The 20518-nt window shown below is 43.4% G+C and overlaps 1 protein-coding gene and 3 long non-coding RNA genes across 13 annotated transcripts in view; 2 read left to right on the top strand and 2 right to left on the bottom strand.

Moving 5' to 3' along the window:
• Positions 1–20518, top strand: part of LOC115555239 (uncharacterized) — a 98099-nt gene that overhangs the window by 24735 nt on the left and 52846 nt on the right. For all 4 annotated transcript variants that reach the window (XR_003978848.1, XR_003978847.1, XR_003978849.1 and 1 more), the window contains exons 5-7: positions 11680–11724; positions 12116–12339; positions 18950–19047. This is a non-coding gene — a long non-coding RNA (uncharacterized LOC115555239). The remainder of the gene's footprint in view (positions 1–11679; positions 11725–12115; positions 12340–18949; positions 19048–20518) is intronic.
• On the bottom strand, positions 86–8716 carry LOC115555240 (uncharacterized). Of its 4 annotated transcripts, XR_003978854.1 has the most exons (13): positions 8601–8716; positions 8333–8474; positions 3865–3885; positions 2694–2714; positions 2424–2444; positions 2134–2154; positions 1923–1943; positions 1651–1671; positions 1420–1440; positions 1161–1181; positions 934–954; positions 371–391; positions 86–220 (listed from the first exon to the last, which is right to left on the bottom strand). It is a non-coding gene; the product is annotated as an uncharacterized LOC115555240 (long non-coding RNA). The 4 variants fall into 4 exon arrangements; XR_003978852.1 differs by having other exon boundaries at positions 86–391; XR_003978853.1 differs by lacking the exon at positions 1651–1671 and having other exon boundaries at positions 86–391.
• On the top strand, positions 816–2251 carry LOC115555241 (uncharacterized). Of its 2 annotated transcripts, XR_003978856.1 has the most exons (3): positions 816–1190; positions 1626–1680; positions 2109–2251. It is a non-coding gene; the product is annotated as an uncharacterized LOC115555241 (long non-coding RNA). The 2 variants fall into 2 exon arrangements; XR_003978855.1 differs by lacking the exon at positions 816–1190 and having other exon boundaries at positions 1435–1680.
• LOC115555225 (receptor-type tyrosine-protein phosphatase C-like) overlaps positions 19275–20518 on the bottom strand; it is a 14315-nt gene continuing 13071 nt past the window's right edge. For all 3 annotated transcript variants that reach the window (XM_030371967.1, XM_030371968.1, XM_030371969.1), the window contains one exon: positions 19275–20518. This exon is cut by the window's right edge and continues 136 nt beyond it. The gene's annotated coding sequence lies outside the window, so the exon portion shown is untranslated.

Raw genomic sequence — 20518 nt, 5'->3', positions numbered from 1 at the left:
GAGAGAGAGAGAGAGAGAGAGAGAGAGAGAGAGAGAGGGGGAGAGGGGGAGAGAGAGAGGGAGAGGGAGAGGGGGGAGGGAGGGGGAGAGAGAGAGAGAGAGAGAGAGAGAGAGAATTGTTTTCACGATGAGGTAATAATTGAACTGCATAATTGACTTTGTTTTTTTGTGTAGAATGAAGAACTGCATTACAACTTACCAAAGGGATACCTCCGATATACTGCAAATGGAGATAGAGAGAGAGAGAGAGAGAGAGAGAGAGAGAGAGAGAGAGAGCGATGTAATTGTTACCACGATGAGGTAATAATTGAACTGCATGATTGACAGTTGTTGTTTTTTGTGCAGAATGAAACACGGCACTACAACTTACCAGTGGTAGTCTGCGGAACTCCTACAAATGGTGAGAGAGAGAGAGAGAGAGAGAGAGAGAGAGAGAGAGAGAGAGAGAGAGAGAGAGAGAGAGAGAGACGAGAGAGAGAGAGAGAGAGAGAGAGAGAGAGAGAGAGGGGGAGAGGGGGAGAGAGAGAGGGAGAGGGAGAGGGGGGAGGGAGGGGGAGAGAGAGAGAGAGAGAGAGAGAGAGAGAGAGAATTGTTTTCACGATGAGGTAATAATTGAACTGCATAATTGACTTTGTTTTTTTGTGTAGAATGAAGAACTGCATTACAACTTACCAAAGGGATACCTCCGATATACTGCAAATGGAGATAGAGAGAGAGAGAGAGAGAGAGAGAGAGAGAGAGAGAGAGAGAGAGAGAGAGAGAGAGAGAGAGAGGGGGAGAGGGGGAGAGAGAGAGGGAGAGGGAGAGGGGGGAGGGAGGGGGAGAGAGAGAGAGAGAGAGAGAGAGAGAATTGTTTTCACGATGAGGTAATAATTGAACTGCATAATTGACTTTGTTTTTTTGTGTAGAATGAAGAACTGCATTACAACTTACCAAAGGGATACCTCCGATATACTGCAAATGGAGATAGAGAGAGAGAGAGAGAGAGAGAGAGAGAGAGAGAGAGAGAGAGAGAGAGAGAGAGAGAGAGAGAGAGAGAGAGAGAGAGAGAGAGAGAGAGAGAGAGAGATGTAATTGTTACCACGATGAGGTAATAATTGAACTGCATGATTGACAGTTGTTGTTTTTTGTGCAGAATGAAACACGGCACTACAACTTACCAGTGGTAGTCTGCGGAACTCCTACAAATGGTGAGAGAGAGAGAGAGAGAGAGAGAGAGAGAGAGAGAGAGAGAGAGAGAGAGAGAGAGAGAGAGAGGGGGAGAGGGGGAGAGAGAGAGGGAGAGGGAGAGGGGGGAGGGAGGGGGAGAGAGAGAGAGAGAGAGAGAGAGAGAGAATTGTTTTCACGATGAGGTAATAATTGAACTGCATAATTGACTTTGTTTTTTTGTGTAGAATGAAGAACTGCATTACAACTTACCAAAGGGATACCTCCGATATACTGCAAATGGAGATAGAGAGAGAGAGAGAGAGAGAGAGAGAGAGAGAGAGAGAGAGAGAGAGAGAGAGAGAGAGAGAGAGAGAGAGAGAGAGAGAGAGAGAGAGAGAGAGAGAGAGAGATGTAATTGTTACCACGATGAGGTAATAATTGAACTGCATGATTGACAGTTGTTGTTTTTTGTGCAGAATGAAACACGGCACTACAACTTACCAGTGGTAGTCTGCGGAACTCCTACAAATGGTGAGAGAGAGAGAGAGAGAGAGAGAGAGAGAGAGAGAGAGAGAGAGAGAGAGAGAGAGAGAGAGAGAGAGAGAGAGGAGAGGGGGAGAGGGGGAGAAGAGAGGGAGAGGGAGAGGGGGGAGGGAGGGGGAGAGAGAGAGAGAGAGAGAGAGAGAGAATTGTTTTCACGATGAGGTAATAATTGAACTGCATAATTGACTTTGTTTTTTTTGTGTAGAATGAAGAACTGCATTACAACTTACCAAAGGGATACCTCCGATATACTGCAAATGGAGATAGAGAGAGAGAGAGAGAGAGAGAGAGAGAGAGAGAGAGAGAGAGAGAGAGAGAGAGAGAGAGAGAGAGAGAGAGAGAGAGAGAGATGTAATTGTTACCACGATGAGGTAATAATTGAACTGCATGATTGACAGTTGTTGTTTTTTGTGCAGAATGAAACACGGCACTACAACTTACCAGTGGTAGTCTGCGGAACTCCTACAAATGGTGAGAGAGAGAGAGAGAGAGAGAGAGAGAGAGAGAGAGAGAGAGAGAGAGAGAGAGAGAGAGAGAGAGAGAGAGAGAGAGAGAGAGAGAGAGAGGGGGAGAGGGGGAGAGAGAGAGGGAGAGGGAGAGGGGGGAGGGAGGGGAGAGAGAGAGAGAGAGAGAGAGAGAGAGAGAGAATTGTTTTCACGATGAGGTAATAATTGAACTGCATAATTGACTTTGTTTTTTTGTGTAGAATGAAGAACTGCATTACAACTTACCAAAGGGATACCTCCGATATACTGCAAATGGAGATAGAGAGAGAGAGAGAGAGAGAGAGAGAGAGAGAGAGAGAGAGAGAGAGAGAGAGAGAGAGAGAGAGAAGAGAGAGAGAGAGAGAGAGAGAGAGAGAGAGAGAGAGAGAGAGAGAGAGAGAGAGAGAGAGAGAGAGAGAGAGAGAGGTAATTGTTACCACGATGAGGTAATTATTGAACTGCATGATTGACAGTTGTTGTTTTTTGTGCAGAATGAAACGCGGCACTACAACTTACCAGTGGTAGTCTGAGGATCTCCTACAAATGGTGTGAGAGAGAGAGAGAGAGAGAGAGAGAGAGAGAGAGAGAGAGAGAGAGAGAGAGAGAGAGAGAGAGAGAGAGACATAGATGTAAGGGAATGCAAAATCTAACACCCCTATTTTGAGATTCCTTTCAAACAAAATAAAAAAATGATAATCAACCATCAAAGCTGGTCAAATACAGACTAATAACATAGACTTATTCAAAATATCAGATATCTTCCTGTGCGCAATTCTGTAGCTATTTATCTAGCCAAATGGTTATCAGAGCGAAGGCCTGATTACAAGAGGATATGGACACTGTTGAGTGTTTTGCAAGTAGTAACAAAGTAATTTGTCACTGTACTCAAGCAAAGTTTTCATGTATCTGCACGATAATTAAGTCAATTTAGTTCATGTGGTACTTCAACTTTTACAAGATTTTTATCTGTTTGTACTTTTACTTGAGTACTATGTGTGAGTACTTCCTCCACTACTGAGGAACAGAACGAGTTTCTTTGTCGCACTAGTGACTTAGCCCTTGCTGGTCGACCATCTGTGTTACTGTCCTCTTAGGTAAGTTAATTGGGAGATGTGTTTCGGGAGTGTGTGTTTCATACACACATCATGTGTTACACATTGCTTCATCATACGCATTCAGACTATTGTTTACGCTGGATTTACATGTCTTCAGGCAGACGGTTTAATAACACCGTCCTGAATGACACGCTTCATCGTCATGGCTTCTCCCTGTGTGAGGGGGCCGTGTAACATAACATCCGGTTGCAAATTCCGTCACGGAGCAAGGCAAAAAGCTAAAAAGATTTGAACACCGGGGCTGCAATGCCGTGAGTGTGAGCACATCATTTACTGTCGCTTCCTTCCCCGTTTCATTCTCTCTTTACGTCTATATTGTCGGCACGTCCATCTCATTATTAGAGTAGCACGTGGTTCAGGAGGTAGAGCGGGCTGGCTGGTAATCGGAAGGGTGCTAGTTCGATCCCCGGCTCCTCCTAGCTGAGTATCGAGGTCTTCCTGAGCAAGACATCTCCCCCTAAACGCACCCTACGACCTGATCGCCGCCTTTTGTGGTCGACACCGCCGTCGGTGTGTGAATGTTTTTGGTTTTGGTTTTTTTGTGCAGAATGAAACACTGCATTACAACTTACCAGTGGGAGTCGTCGGCTTTACTGCAAATGAGGAGAGAGAGAGAGAGAGAGAGAGAGAGAGAGAGAGAGAGAGAGAGAGAGAGAGAGAGAGAGAGAGAGAGAGAGAGAGAGAGAGAGAGAGTCCATCTCATTATTAGAGTAGCACGTGGCTCAGGAGGTAGAGCGGGCTGGCTGGTAACCGGTCTTCCTGGGCAAGACACCTCCCCTTACCTGCTCCATAAGACCTGATCGTCGTCGTGCGTGGTCGACACCGCCATCGATGTGTGAGTGTGTGTAAGAATGGGTGAATGTGAGGCAATGTTGTAAAGCGCTTTGAGTGGCCACTGGTTAGGAAAAACACCGAATCAATGTGGACCATTTACCATTATCTCCCCGTGTGTCGCTGGGGCCTACTGGCCGCCAGTTGATATTTGTTTTCTTTATGAGTAAGATAAAGTTCCTGATATGTTGTAATAATATTAATATTAAACATTTTTCCAATTCAGAAGTAATAAACGTATTGTTTGTTTGAGGAACATTCACGTCTCTGTTCCTCACTGCAGTTCTGAACTTTGTTCTTGGGAACCCGGTTATAATATATTTGTATGTCATATTAGTTCGTCAAATGTATTTCCTTAATTTAATAATAACACGGTGGCGTTGGTGGACAACAATCGGTCTCCTTGCCACGCCTGGTTCACAAGGGTTTCTTTAGTGAATGTAGTTGGGGTGTTTTGGTTGTTAATTAGCTGTGGTTTGGATAGGTTGGGGAAGCACTGCACTAGAGAGCGTATTTACGAATCGGCTCGCAACGCGGTCGGACGATGCAGACCTTGCATCAGTTTTAGCAGAAATAGATGTTATAACCGCAATAAAACACACGCATAAATGTGCCGTGATGGTTTTCTATCACAGGAAAGAAGTGAGTCGTGTTCGGTGTTCTTCTGACCAGGTTTGGAAAGAGCTCTCAGACTCCTTGGTGACGCTGTGTTAATGGGATTGACAAGACCTCGTATCTTAGACTGATAGCTGTGGGTGGGGAAATTAGCCCTCTCTGCTGGGTGAGAGCAGGTGGAGGAACTCAACTCTCCCTGCTGGGGGTAAGCAGGTGGAGAAACGTACCCCTCTCTGCTGGGTGAGAGCTACTGCAGGTGGAGAAACCGGGGCTGTTGCAAGAAGTGATGATTCTCACTGGATCTTGTGTATAGGCTGTGTACGGTATAACCTGGCTGCAAAGGCAATGTGCAAATAGCAAATAGAAAGAACAATTGTTCTTTCAGAATGCTAACCACCATTTCCTGTCTGACTTGAAAAAATTAGTAAAAAATCGCTAAATGTTAACTTCCTTATTTTGTCCAGATTGGCCGATTCTATGGTATGTTGCAGATATTTTTTTGTAATATATTATTTTAATTTAAATTTTTTAACATCTCTCTTTGCATATAGTAGCCATTGAACAAAATGATTGTGGTTTCCGCATAATAGTAAAGTGTTATAAATCATTCTGCATTATACCAATCCTCCTGATACATAAAGGCAATTTGCCAAAAACAGAAACATTTTGGTTCTTTATGCCGCTTTTCCACCGCACATGTAGCTCGACTCGACACGACACGACTCGACACGACTCGACACGGTAGCAGCACGGGTCCTTTTCCACCGCAAATAGTACCTCCTGGACGTGGGCGGGGTCGGCTGCGCGAAAGGGCCGTGACGTATTTTTGTACGCGACGCAAACAACACCTACGTAACCCACACATGGACAGAACCCACATAACAACAAATGAGGACATCGATGCGATGGTATTCGTGTTCGTATTATTAGCTGGCATGTTGAAGAAGTGGAATATGTTGGCTGCGGCGCTGCTATGGCTGTTACCAGCATGGTTGCCATGTCGCTCTCGTGACTTCGTCACACTCTCTGGCCAATCAGTGGCCGGCCGTCTGCCGACGTCACCTTTTAGCATCGGCTCAGTCGCTTGGAACCTAGAGCGAGGCGGTACTAGAAAAAGCAGCCACTTCAGGTACCAGATACCATGTTTTTGCGGTGGAAACGCAAAAAATGCGAGCTGAGTCGAGTCGAGTCGTGTCGAGCTGGTACCATGCAGTGGAAAAGCGGCATTATTCATCACAGTGCGAACGTGAAGAGACCGTTTTCCCCTTGTGTCTTACACAAGGAGACGGTGCGTGACAGACGTGATACTACAGCTGCTGGGGAGGACAATGAGACTCATGATGTGGTTAGGCTAGGCAGGTGGCACAAATGTTTTCAGGGTCGAGATTAATTTGCCGCAGAGACCCATGTGATGATGACCCCCCCTGTCCCTACCACAAACACACATGCACATGCGCACACACACAAACGCACACACTGGCTTTTACAGTGGAAGTTTAGCACGGATAAAAATGAATGCTACGCAGTCCTACTGAGCACATTTTAACATTGAACATGACATTGAAGCATCCTATGTTTTTGGCTCTCTGTCGACCAGTCCTACTCCGATCTGAGCTTTATCTTTATTCTGTCTATGGGGCGGTAAGGTTGACTCACCCAGAAGGGAAGGCTTCTTTGACACTCATAGTGAAAGTATCACAATGTTGGCCGTGACCATGGGGATGACCACTTAGTCCCCCTCCCTTCTCCTTCTTTCAACGCTCAGCCCAAAACGCTGCCTTGACCCATGAGAAAATATTGATTTTGGTTCTCACTATTTATTACTCAAGACTTCTTTGTTTGTTCCATTCGTTTTTTCGGCATCAGGCTAAGATAAAATAACCAGTGACAGAATAGCATAAACCAGCTATGTTTAACATTATAGAAGGAATGCCAACAGATTTTCGGTTCCCTGGCACTTCATATGTATATGTAATGTCATTATTTATCCTTACTGTGCTTATTACACTGTTGTTAAAGTGCCAGTAAATCATAGGTATATGTATGTATGTTGTATAATACATAGATAATGTTAGTCATATCCTGCCCATGTGTAGGTCAGAGATTGGTTGAGATCAAAAGGATTGCAAACCCCAAATGACCAGAACTTTTTCTAAGATATTATTCTTCACGTTGTCTGCAATGTCTCTTTTACATCCTGCCGACAACGCCCTCTCATTTCAGAAAAATCATTTGTTCAGTTCCAACTTCCCTTTGCAGCCACACAAACTGTATCTAATATAAACCCTCGATTACAACGTTGTATTGCAATCAAGGGTTTGATTGCAATACAACGCCCCCCCCCCACCCCCCCCGAGAATGGAAAGGGGAGAGAGAGAGAGAGAGAGAGAGAGAGAGAGAGAGAGAGAGAGAGAGAGAGAGAGAGAGAGAGAGAGAGAGAGAGAGAGAGAGAGAGAGAGAGAGAGAGAGAGACGGAGAGACGGAGAGAGAGAGAGAGACGGAGAGAGAGAGAGAGAGAGAGAGAAAGAGTGGAGAGAAAGAGTGGAGAGAGAGTGGAGAGGGAGAAAGAGAGGAGAGAGAGAGAGAGAGAGAGAGAGAGAGAGAGAGAGAGAGAGAGAGAGAGAGGGAGAAAGAGAGAGAGGGAGAAAGAGAGAGAGGGAGAAAGAGAGAGAGGGAGAGAGAGAGAGAGAGGGAGAGAGAGAGAGAGGGAGAGAGAGAGAGAGAAATAAGATGACTGATAATGATTCTGGCACCTTTGCTGTAGATTACTAAAATGAACCTTGATTGTTATTGGAGCGGATGGGCAGAATATGAATGGATGAAGAGGATGAATCCTGCAGGAGGATCTCTCTCCAGCCCGGGAACAGACAGGGGGAGAGCTCGGAATAGACAGAGACTGACTGACACGTGGCATTAGGTGTCAGACCTTCCAGTCATGCCGGTGGCATCATAGAGAGCTCGGGGTGCACTCAGTCATGAACACTCAGGAAGCACACATCACACATGTACTCACAAACACACATGAAAAAGAATTTCAACCTGTGTGTGTGTGTGTGTCTGTGTGCGAGGGTTGACTTCTATGTCAGACCCCCAAAATAAACACGCACATGCTGGGAATTACGTCTACTAAATCAAAAACATAAATATTAAATCGCCAAAATACTTTCATCTAGGTTTTCATCTAACATAACTGCGTATGCTACATTACAAAATATCTGGTGGGTAACTGGTGGAAACATGACCAGAAAGGGAAACTATTGAAATGAGCCGTATCTTTACAGAGCTACTCCGGCAGAAACATACCCAATACTGCAGGGGTCGCGAACCAAGATATAAATCTTCATTTAGTTCTCATAATTTTGCATACATTTTTCGCCGATTTTATTTCTCTACCTAAAAGATGTAAACAACTATAGTGCTGTCACAACTATACACAGAAAGCTGGTGCCTGAATAACAAATCTTATCGCGTTCAACGCCACGCAATACCTGATCTGGATACTTAACTAGTTCTTCCCCCCGTCACCCAGAACTCAACAGAGGAAGAGCAAACGATCCGTGACAGATCATACTCTACTCTGCAAACTCTACTCACAGTTTGCCATGGAGACCAGCCCAGCCAGCAGCAGCAGTACCCTGAGTCCGTCGAGCCCAGCCATATCCGGGACGGCGAAGGTGGGATCCTAAAGGTCCCGACACCGAGGTTCTCCCGGTTCCACCAAGCGAGTCGAAAAAACCTTCAAGAACCAAACAAACCTTTCTTGATCCTCCGCTCCAAACCGCACCAAATGCTGGGTGACCAGCAACCAAAGTGTTTTAAAACTGGGTAAAACAGGGGTGTTGGTTGTGATGGAAATACATACGTTTTGTGTCAGCGTGGGCCTTTATCACAGTGGACAGCGCTTTCTTAGCAGCTTGTTCCTCAAACTCTGGTTTTATGCAGAGCGCTACGTCATGATGCTGAGACGCTGCTGCTGCACGCAGGCATCACCTTTTCTTAACTGCTCGTGGCGCCCCCCACAAATATGGCACCCTGTGATGAAAAACTATTTTGATCCTTTGTGATATGGTCGTCTCGTGCTAGGTATGACTCGGAGATTGGTAAATGTTCAGCACATGGTTTATTCTAACAGAGACACAAGGTAAACGAGCTTGCGTTCTGGAGGTGGTTCATGAAGCATCTCTCAAACACAGGTAAACAACGCCCGGTTGTTTACCTGTGGTTATCGGTCGCGACCGACTCATCCCTAGAAGGAACCATTCATAACTGTTGTTAGGTTGAAACATGTCATCAGAAATAGCAAAAACTAAAATAATTTACCCCACCCGGGCGGCTGCCCGGTTTGCCCGAGCCTAAAACCGCCACTGCCTGGGACGGTTATGCTTCCCCAGCTTATGGGGAACTATGGAGGTCCTCTGAGCTATTCTCCAACTGACAGGGGGTTTATCACGGGACACTTCACACAATATTGGTAGCTCCTTCTGAGCTAAATTATGCATTTGGATTAAATGTTGGCATGTAACGATACAATCCAGATAATTAAGAAATGTAAAACACCCAGTCAATAGCATCCATCTAGCTCAACATTGCACCTCGTTAAGTTTTAATAGTAGCCTATATATCATCGTTCAAATGTAGAAGTATCAAAAGTAAAACTAAAAAAGTACAAAGAAACAAATAGTTTTTTTGGAAAGACACATGCTTCCTTCGCAGTAGCCTACGGACTGAATGCCTTGTACATTTTAAAACAGCACTAACTGTATTTTCCACTAGGTGGCTTAACCTTTACTGTTAAACATCTTCAATAAAGTTTCTGGAGAAAAAACTGCAAGCAAAGTAAAGTTAAATCAGTTAATATGTGTCTTCAGTGATGTTTAGCATAGTAATGTAAATTAACAAGGCAACGCTCCGCTCGCTATGGGAACGGGGGGCACAAAACTAAATTTTGCCTAGGGCTACCAAAGGGCTAGAACCGGCCCTGGGGGGCAGAGTGGAAGAGAGGCAATGTCGGACAAAGGCGAGCTTCGTTTAGTTTCGTCGTGTACCGTATCGTCATCACCGTATCGTCATCATATTTTACGCCTCCTCGCCTCCCCCTCCTCTCCCTCTCCTCTCTCCCTCCCTCTCCTCCTCTCCTCTCCCTCCTCTCCCCCCTCCGACCCTCCCTCCCTCTCCTCTCCCCTTCCCTCCTCCCTCTCCCCCTACCTCAAGCTTCACAAATTTAGATTTACACACTAAGAATTCTAAGTCAATATGATGTTGAATCATTCATGTGTAAAAACTTCCATTTTGAGTTTGTTTTACAAAGGAAATCCTATTAACAATTACACAAACGGACAATAGACCAGCTTTTGCATTTTAAACCATTTTGCAAGTTTATTTTTCACCATGAAGGTAATAAAAAGCTTGAACATTAACATTATAAACATTATAAACAACCCTTGCCACCAAATCCAAAGCAAAAAATGTAAGTACATTTCAGTACCCGTTTACTGACAAAATGTCTATGTACTTGTAATATAATAAATATAATAAATAAATACAATAATGGACAGAAAGATCCTTTTAGTGTACGGCTAAACATAACTGACCACAAACAAGCTTCTCGTTTATCTGCTGTGTGTGTGTGTGTTTGTGTTTGTGTGTGCGCGCGTGTGCTCTGGTGTCAACCAAAAAAGGACACAATCCTCATAGCAGGGGGAAACACTACAAACTAAAAATGGAGGTCACAAATTTCAGTACCTGTTTACTGTCAAAACGTCTATGTACTTGTATTAAAATAAATATGAATAGATAAATAAAATAATCTGGACGGACAGATCACTTTACTGTAGGGCTTAACAAAGCTGACCACAAATAAGCTTCCCGTTTATCTGCTGTGTGTGTGTGTGTGTGTGTGTGTGTGTGTGTGTGTGTGTGTGTGTGTGTGTGTGTGTGTGTGTGTGTGTGTCTGTGTGTGTGTGTGTGTGTGTGTGTGTGTGTGTGTGTGTGTGTGTGTGTGTGTGTGTGTGTGTGTGAGGATCTGTGAGGACAATGGACTCCTTCAACACGATGGCAATGTTGGTGACAGTGAGCTGTGCATTAGGTGCGTCATCATCCTCACTAACAGGACAAGGCAATGCTACTTCTGCTTGACTTCTGAATCGGTTTCCTGGAAAAATGAATAAAACTGAAACACACACACACCACGCATACATGCGGATTGACGAATACATTGGACTTTCTAGAGACCCCTGTACCAAAACGCTGAACGTTGAAACGTTGAAATCTTCTAGTTCCGTCTTGGGTTGTAGTAGGATTGTATTGGCAGTATTTAAGTCTTGGTATAGGCTGTCTTGATGACTCACAGCCTTGTGTGGTTGGGCTGTGGCTGCTGGACTGGCTACTGTCTCGAGTGCCTCCTGTATTGACCTTGGCGTGGACGTGCTAACCGGTAGAGCAAAGAGAGCTCTCTTTAAATCGCTTCTCTGAGGAAAACTGCTGCAACCAAGTCAGGGTTAGTCAGGATTCCTGGAGTCAACTCTAGTGCAGTAAATAATGCTTTAACGGCATTAAGACGTAAACTGGGGATTAATGTGAAGGAGTCCTTGAAGGAAGATAAATATACATAGTAGAAAACACATGAAGGTGAGTAATTTCCATGCCCTCAGCATTGGGTAGTTGATATTATAATGTAGTCACGGACAAGGCCAAATGCTACTTCTGCTTGTTTTAAAGGTCAGATGTATTTGTGTGTTTGAGGGTTTTTATCTACACCTGTTCCTTTATCAGGTATGTTTAAATGGGACATATTATGCCACCAGGTGTGAGTGTGATTAGCCTTACAAGCCGTTTCGAAAATCTGCCCCATATGACATTACTAGTAGGCGTGTCCGCCTAGATCTGTGCTGGATAGGCTAATCACACTGACACCTGGTGGTATAATATGTCCCCTTTAATAGGGTTTATCAGGCGGCCTGCTGACCTTCCCCCGCCTGCAGTAAACTGTAAGTAAACTGAAACTGTTTCCTTTAGATTTCCTTTCTGCGGTGCCGGCCTATTGTCCTACTGCTCATTAAAGTTTATTTACCTTGGTACTATTTACCATAAACACCTAACAAATATTACCAGGTATTAGCCCAGTGCTAAGCTGGAATATAACATAGTGTGGGGTGGTCCACTTAAAATTTAAAGGTTCCCATAAATTCCCTATGAAAATGTCCAAAAAATAAATCATAACAATTTTTTTTGTGTTAACGGTGTTAATAGTATATTATTATTAAGCCAATGATTCATGATTTTTTTTATTACCAAAATCCTAATTTCATATTTAAAAAGTTTATGTCCAGCAGGTGGTGTCATGATAACTCATTTCCCGCCCTTGAACCTCATTGCTAGGAACTGGAAACTCGCATTTTGGCGCCATCTGGCCTTGGATCCCGTTGATGCGCTCACGTTGACGTTGCTGCGCGCTCATTGGACCGTTATACTGTCCGTCCAAAAGTAGTTGGGGAACTGCGTTGGATCCGCCCTCCTCCCAAACTGAACTTCGGCGGCGCTTCCCAGGATTGTCATGAGAGGACTTTTCACTTTCCAGGGTGGACGCGGCGGGACACGACAAGGTAAGCAGCTGTCCCGGGGCATAAGCATTGGTTCCCGATCCACCGGTTAACCTATTAATGTACTTCATTCGCTGATGTTTGTTTGCAAGCTTGGTCTGGATGCCCAGAAATTTGTTAAGTTGTTCAACTATTCAATCCGGATAAAGTGTATTCAGAAAGCGTGCAGGCAGTGGAGGTTTTTGGAAGTTTAAGCGTTATATGAATGCTCTTTTTTGTTTTATACGTAACAAATAAATTCATTTAAAATGATTAAATAGGCCTTCCCCTAAATGGAGAACGACTTGTTAAAGTGGTATGATATTGAAACAAGTCTTATTCTTCGATAACCTAGCTCTTGCTAGAAAATACTATAGTTTATACTTTCTTGCTATAATATATTATTTGGCCTAATGTCACTTTTAGTGTCTTTACTAAACTGGGTCGTTTTACTCAATGACTTCAGATCATTATCATAACTTCATGTGTTTATGGCACATAGTCAATAATAATACACAGTCAGAAATGCACCCATTAAGCATCGTAAAAGCAGCCTTTCATTTTCATTTGGGGACTCTTAGTATTGGGACCATTATCAGTGTAAACAAGCAAATCCTAAAAACTGAACACACATTGTCATATAGTAACGCACCAGGCACGTCAACAATACAGGTCTGAAGTCATGACATCCAGCCCGGACTTATTTATTCAACAGTTCCCATAAAACAATGGGGGCAGGGATCGGGACAGGAGGGTGGAAATCCCCCCGATTGTTTCACCGTTATATACACCCGCCTGCAAAGTGCCTCTCATTATCTTTCATTCACCGTCATTTTCTGCACCAGACCATATAATCCGCCACCTAGGCTATCCAAGCATGTACCAAATCAAATAATTACGGTTCTGTTTTGAAAGTGAGCTTGACCCCTGCACACCGCCGCAGATGAAGCGGCAAACGACCCCCGTGTTGCCCATCATGTGAGCGTTTCCTCGGGTGATTTACTTCAGTGGAAGGGTTCATCGGGTCAACTCTCACCGCAACCGGCCTCGGCTTTCACTCATGGCGGAATTATCCTCACCACTGAATCAACAGCATCGAGGATATAGACGGAAAAGTTTTGTATTTTCTGTTCGCAGCAGCTATGGTGTCATAACCTATAACGGCACCGCCTCAAATGTTGAATGACACTGCCGCTGGAAAATAACTTTCTGGTGTAAAAATATCACGCCTAATCGTGTTGTATCATCTCTTATGTATTTCAGAGACATGTGAGAAGTCAGATGTGTGTGTGTGTGTGTGTGTGTGTGTGTGTGTGTGTGTGTGTGTGTGTGTGTGTGTGTGTGTGTGTGTGTGTGTGGGTGCGTGTGCGTGTGTCTGTATGGGTGTTTTTGTGAGTGAGGGTGTGTGTGTGTGTGTGTGTGTGTGTGTTTATCTGCATGTGATGGGAGAGAGAGAGAGAGAGAGAGAGAGAGAGAGAGAGAGAGAGAGAGAGAGAGAGAGAGAGAGAGAGTTCAAAGCAGTGGGCACCTAATTGATTTCATGGGCTACTGTTTGAAAGAGCGAACCTCCACTGATTGCCATCCCTAATGCAAACAGGGACGCAAAGTGTGTGAAAAGCCTAAACAGATTCCAGCTGAAGGAGATGAAGGAAATGCATTCCATTCCATTTCCTCCTGCCCGCCCCCCCCCCCCCCTCTCCCACCCCCACCACCATCAACAACACCACCACCACCACCACCACCACCACCACCTCCACCACCGCTGCACTGACCAGCCCTGAACTGACCGCCTGCTGTTGACCTGTGCCTCAGTGTTTAGCCTAAAGCGGTCGTCCCTGACACTGTTGGTTTCCTCCTGATATGCGTGTTGTACGTCCTGGCACTTAAAAATAGTACTTAGCACCGTGTAGCATCTTATCCTAGATATCTTTGTTGTTGACGGGAATGGGTTAACCTAGCGATAGTTAGTGCCTGGCACTTGGTTCTATGGAAACCCTAACCGAACCGACCAGCAGCGATATATTGTTGTTTCTCTTTCATCTGACAAATATACTTACTGTAAGTTGCTTTGGATAAAAGCGTCCTCTAAATGCCCTAAATGTAAAAAAAAAAAAGAAAGCCTCATTGAGCCTGTTGCTCTTCAGGCTCATCGTAGCAAAGAGGCAGAGATCTCTTCTCTTACGACATTTCAGAGCTGGGTCACCCAGGGGGTGGAGGTGAGTGTCTGCGTTCTGCAACAGTATCCCCCGGGGGTATGGCTGACTGGGTCCCTGTCCGAAATAGAAACTGCTGTAAATTGAATGAACCGTGGTGCGTCTTCCTGCAGCAGACCTCGGCTCTGTATCACTGACCGAAGGGTTTCTCAGAAAGAGCGTACGCGCTTTTAATTTGGAAGAGAATATCAAGTTTTGAACTTGGATCAGAGTTTAAGGAAACCCTGACTTCCTTCAAGGGGATTGAATGGACTCGTTGAACTATGTTCAGCCGACGGTGGCCAGTGTATCTCGAGGTGAACTCTGTATCTCATGTGTGGGATGTATTAATGGCGCACCGCGGGCAAAATGCCATAACCATTAAATACTGAGCTCTATTTAGATCTGTGTGTCTCTATTATCATACGAATGGTCCTGGTAAGCTGCAATGGCAACAGCTTCCAAAATAGTCAATAGAAATGCCGTCCCTGATTTAACCAACTGAAATTTATCCAACCAACCAGGCTTCCAAGCAGCCCAAACGTTACCGACCAGTGAAGTTTACTTCTAAGGCTCAAGATAGCTTTTCTTTAGCTTTCACAGCAACAGCTTAAAGCATTTAAAACATCCAAATTAAGAAAAAAACAAACCAGCCTACGTTTGTGTGTTTATGAAAACTCTAGGTGCCACACTTGCGGACATTAGGAAAAAGTGTAAGTCTATTATTTCTGTTGAATATATAACTGTTGAGCGCGATGAAGGAAAATATTGTATTGCCGTGTGAGCGTTCTTAATATACATTCATTGTGTAAGCTCGCGAGATTTCGCTCTTAATTGCTGCCCGCTAACCAGATGGCAATTAAAAAACAAGCTTGTCAGCACTCCGCTCAACAGAACTGAAGCCTCCTAAAACTGACCGCAAAACAGTCAAAAGCTGTGTTCGAAATCGTTCCCTATCATGGATGTAGTGCACTAAATAGGGTGCACGCCATTTTGTAGGGTGTTCGAATTCTCAGTGGTCCACCATATAGTGGACTTAAAATAGGGTACATACGATGTTCCCTAAATGTTACTCCCGTATACCACAATGCAATGCGGTTGTATTTTTCCAGGGGAGAAGAAGAAGCTGAATAACCGCGAAAACAAATACATTCAATGATGGAGTCTCCAGCTTGTGTTTAGAAATGTCAACAATTTATTTGGGATTTAACATAGACTATTTAACATTCAAAATTAATTTAAAAAGACTTGAACAAGGAAATGTAACATTCAACATCAATACAACCTCCAGCCCGGTTTGTTTAGATGATGTCGGCGCAGCAATTTTCCGTCTCGTAAACGGTCGTTGCCATTTGAAACGGTCGATGCCATTTCCGACCATGTCCGATTGCGTCCGATCTTGAATTCCGAATGCTTCGTGAACGGAATTAAAACATGGCGGACGTAGAGGAGCCAGGACCTGCAGCAGGTCACTTGGAGTCAGTTAAAAACAGCACAGGGTGGAATGTTAAATAATCTCAGATATAAATAACAATAATCGGGTTAAATAACTTCACATGGTGTGTCTGGTGTGTTTCCAGCATTCGTAGTGTTGATCAGCAGAGATATAGTCCGCCAAGACGTTGAGGTTGCTTAGCAACCAGAGACTGTCCATGCAAGTGAACGGAGCGTTCCCTCTTCGTCATAACTATCAAACCAAACATCCTTCACATTCACCGAGCGAACATTATGAAAGTAAAATGCACATTTCTCGCAATTGGGCAACGCGTTTCAAATGGCAACGACCGTTTACGAGACGGAAAATTCTCGTATGCGATCCAACCGTCTCCGACCGAAAGTCCATTCATTCCCATGTGATTCTCCGTAATGTCAGTTTTTCCTCCGAGACTCCTCCCCTCCGTAAAATTTCTGTCTGGTATGTCCGTAATACACGTTCAAAAAATTTAACGTTCGCCGTCGTTTTACGGAGATACCGTATGAAAGTTTTTATGTTTTTCACAAAACATGTAAGTACCTGGCAGGCCAAACTCCTCGCCGATCTCTTTCCAAGCCTGGTTGTTGTTGTTTTTTATCTCTGTATATGTCGATCCTCATGTTCCAAAGTACCGGTCTCTTAAAAACGGCCATTACGTTCCCCAATCTTTTTGGCTGACCGTAAATAAATTCATGTCCGTACGTAAAACACTAGCGCCCCCTTCCGTAAATTTACGGAAGCACGGATACGAAAAACATACGTATGTGGAAACGAGGCGTCAGCGTAGTGTCCGAATTCTCGTTCCCTATTCCCTATATAGTGAACTATATCATGTACACTATATAGGGAATAGGGAACGAGTGTATAGGGAACGATTTCGAACACAGCTAAAGTCGTTTTTACACATCCTGAGGCTCCCATTAACTGTCAAGCACACCCTTTAAACTTGTAGGCAGAGACAAGCGGGACTGTTTTTAAAGTAATTGTGTGTGTCCTTTTGCAATTATAATTCACAAAGATAGGGCGATATAAACAAAACCGCCATTTACGTTGAGCGAAATATTCAACCTGCATGGAACAGTTTGTTATTGTCAGATGCAGGGCCGGACCTCTACACCTGGGGGCCCTAAGCAGGATAATGTTGGGGCTCTGCTTTGAGGTTGATAGAGTAATTTTGCCACAGAGAACAAGCAACTGTATGCATTCATAACCCTTACGGTTTTTATCCACAACTCTTTGAACATGATTAGCTGCAATTAATTTACTACTTATTAAGTATACTCACTTAAACAGTCAAAGTAAAGCTTACACACTTACCACATTTCTACTTCTACTTTACTGTCTGAATGCCTTGTGAATTTAAAACAGCACTAACTGTTTTGTCCACTTGGCGGCTTACAACCTTTAGTATTAAAACATCTTCAATAGCCTACAGTTGCTGGAGTCTTGAACTGCTTTTTCCATTCACATTTAAAAGAGGTGAAAGTTGAAATTCATATTTTGATTGTAAAGGGTGTTAAATACTCTTGATTTGGCAGAGAGATTAAAGATTAAACGAAGATTTTAGATTCAGTTCGTATTTCTTTTTTAGAAGATCATCAAGATAATGATAAATTCCTCAACAATAACACTGCAACACAATTTTAACTTCAGGTAAATTAGCCAAAAATGTAAAATATATAGGGTTACTTTCCTGCTTACTGCGGTGAGGGTTTCGTATAATTTAGTGAATTAATTAAGGGCGCCACCAGAGGGCGCCCCCGACACATTTGCCACCCTGGGCGATATATAGATATTTTTCTTCCTCCATGGGCCCCTGACGCCGTCTGGGCCCCAGGCAGCTGCACCGGTTGCACCGTCGATATTTAGCCACTGTCTCTGAATAATATTGTTGCGATTTTTGTGCGTTGAAATGTCAGGGTTAAACATTAGCCCAACTCCGCAGAGATGTAATTAAGTTCCGCCCATCCATTTCACTTCTCAAGTCTGCACCATTTTCTACCTCTCATGCAATACAGTGTGCAATTGAGTCAAATTTACTGAAAAAGTATAAATTGATGCTCTGTATTTCAATATGAACAATGAAACATCTACAGTGAATATATGCATTACAAAACTTTGTTTAATGCCAGGACTGATCAGCTAATTTGTCCTGGTGATTAGCCAATTAGTAGTCTATGCTCATTGGCTTATCACAAACACATGGTTGGTGATCAGCCAATTAGCAGTCTATGCTATTTGGCTAAGCTAACCATGTGTTACTAAATCCGTCTTATACTTAATCAATCATGATTTTTTGGGCTTTAATTTGTGTGGTTGCTACTACTGCTTAAGACATCGTAACTAAATTGACTGCGTTCAAACCAGTCAACATATCTACACACTTGTAGATATATCAAAAAGGGATTTTGATATCATTTATACTTTGTTCAGAGTAAAAATTTGTTCACAGTTTAAGTTCGATTCCGGCTTCCTTTTGGGTTGGTCTCATTGATTTACACTGAGGTCAGAGTGGGGAGGACGTACAGGCAGTGTTTAGACTGGGTACCCCCCCCCCCCGGCCCATTCTGCCAGCGATTTGAATACGCCCTGCACAAGGGTCTTGAGAAGAGCAATACATTTCTTCGATAAGTTTTTGCATGCCCCCCTGGCGCGCTATTGGCTGGTATAACACAACCACGACAGAGAAGCAACAGCAAACAGCCAATGGCGTACAGAGTCGTTTGAATTAGGGCCGTTGATCACGCCTCTTGTGCTGAAGAAAATGACAGCAGCCTCCCCAGACCAACGTGCAATCTACGATTGAGCTTGGTCTGGCAATTGCCGGGCTAGGCAGTGTTGCCAGATTGGGCAGTTTACCATCTGCAGCATTTTAGCAAGCACACTCACACACACACACGCATTCTAGTTTTTACCGTTCTTCCTTTAAATGTTTATTTACCTTGTCAAACTTCCTTGCATGTTTCAGAAAAGATCCTGGTCCAGGTGAAGTACGGCCAACAGCAGAAGTATGTGAAGTTGGATGAGGATGAAGGACGGTTTGACTTTCGGCATTCCATGAAAAAGGTTAGCATGGCTCAGGAAAAAGGTTTAGAACCACACCCGTGTTCATTTAAATGCTCCTTCTGTAAGCTCCGTAATGTTGTATATTCATATTTCTTGGTATGCCTTTAGCAGCCTCATTCCATCTATACAATCAGTTCTGCACTGTGTGCTTCATAGAGTGTAAAGCATAATATACTCCAAAACAGTCAATAATAAAATGCCAATCATCAATTTAAAAAATTCTAAAAAATCTAAAAAGTATGCTAAAGTTACATACAAGGATGCAACAGGGACAGAAGTTAATGCCTTCAGCTCAAGTGCATTATCTGTCATCCTAGACTAGGTCTATAGCAAGAGACATCGAAACGAGGATACACGTGATGCTGCGTCTGCCTAGCAGGTTTCTTAACACTTAACACAAACTGGCCATGCATAAATGTGCTAATTTGCCATTGCATAAATGTACTAATGTACTAATTTAATATCTCCTCTCAGGCACCTCCCCACTAAAGCAATCAGAGAAGATTATGCACATGGTCTATTGATTCGGTTCCCTTCCCTCAAGGATCCATGTTCCAAGAAGGGCTAAGTAATAGTCATTATTATTGGTTACATTATTATTGTTTACACTTGCACAACATGAAAAGTGGTTTACACCACTTTTCAAGGAAATATGTTTAAGAAATATTTTTTGAAATTCCAAAAACATAACTAAATCACTTACTGAAAAGCATCAGAAGGCCATTGCTTACAACTTGGAAACCTTCCCCTTTATATATGTATTTAAGTTATTTAAAATAATAATAATTTAAAAAAAAAGGAAACTTTTCTGTTTGTTTGCACACATTGTTTAATTGCAAAATAGTATAGTAAAGCTATAATGGCATGAAAATATCACTTTCTGAGGTTTTCTAACATTAATATGAGTTCCCCTAGCCTACCAGCCCTTACACAGAGGTCCCACGGATGTCAACATTAGACGTTCGGTAGAAAAAGCCGTTACCTGGCGTTACAAAACAACCCCTTCAGTGGACCAAAATTTGACGACCAATAATGATGACTGTGAGTTTGCGCGCATGCTATGCGTAGGCTGAATCACAATCGTGTTAAGACAAATCACATGGGCCAATACACACTGAAGATAAATTCAATAATTTTTAAATTACAAAAATTATCCCTCTCTGGCGAACTGATTGTTGTAGCAGGCAAAAAAAAAAATATTAATTTATCTGCATCGAGACAGAATCGTTCTAGCGAGAATCGCGATGCATCGAAGAATCGATTATTTTTCCCACCCCTAGTAATTTATGTACAGCCTAATTGGTGTTAAGGACTACCGAGTGTAGATCTACTGCTTGTTTTGTAGGTCTAACTGCTTTTTTAAGGACCAAGGGAAACAAAGTTTGTTCAGTCGGTTATAATGCATCTGAACACAGCCACAACAAGTTAGCTCCGACAACTTCCCCCTGCTTCATCACGTGTTGTCCAGACG

Source organism: Gadus morhua, chromosome 12, assembly GCF_902167405.1.
Source record: "Gadus morhua chromosome 12, gadMor3.0, whole genome shotgun sequence".
Taxonomy (NCBI): Eukaryota; Metazoa; Chordata; class Actinopteri; order Gadiformes; family Gadidae; genus Gadus; species Gadus morhua.
Note: the sequence above shows the minus strand (reverse complement) of the source record. Positions and strands in the feature narration are given on the sequence as shown.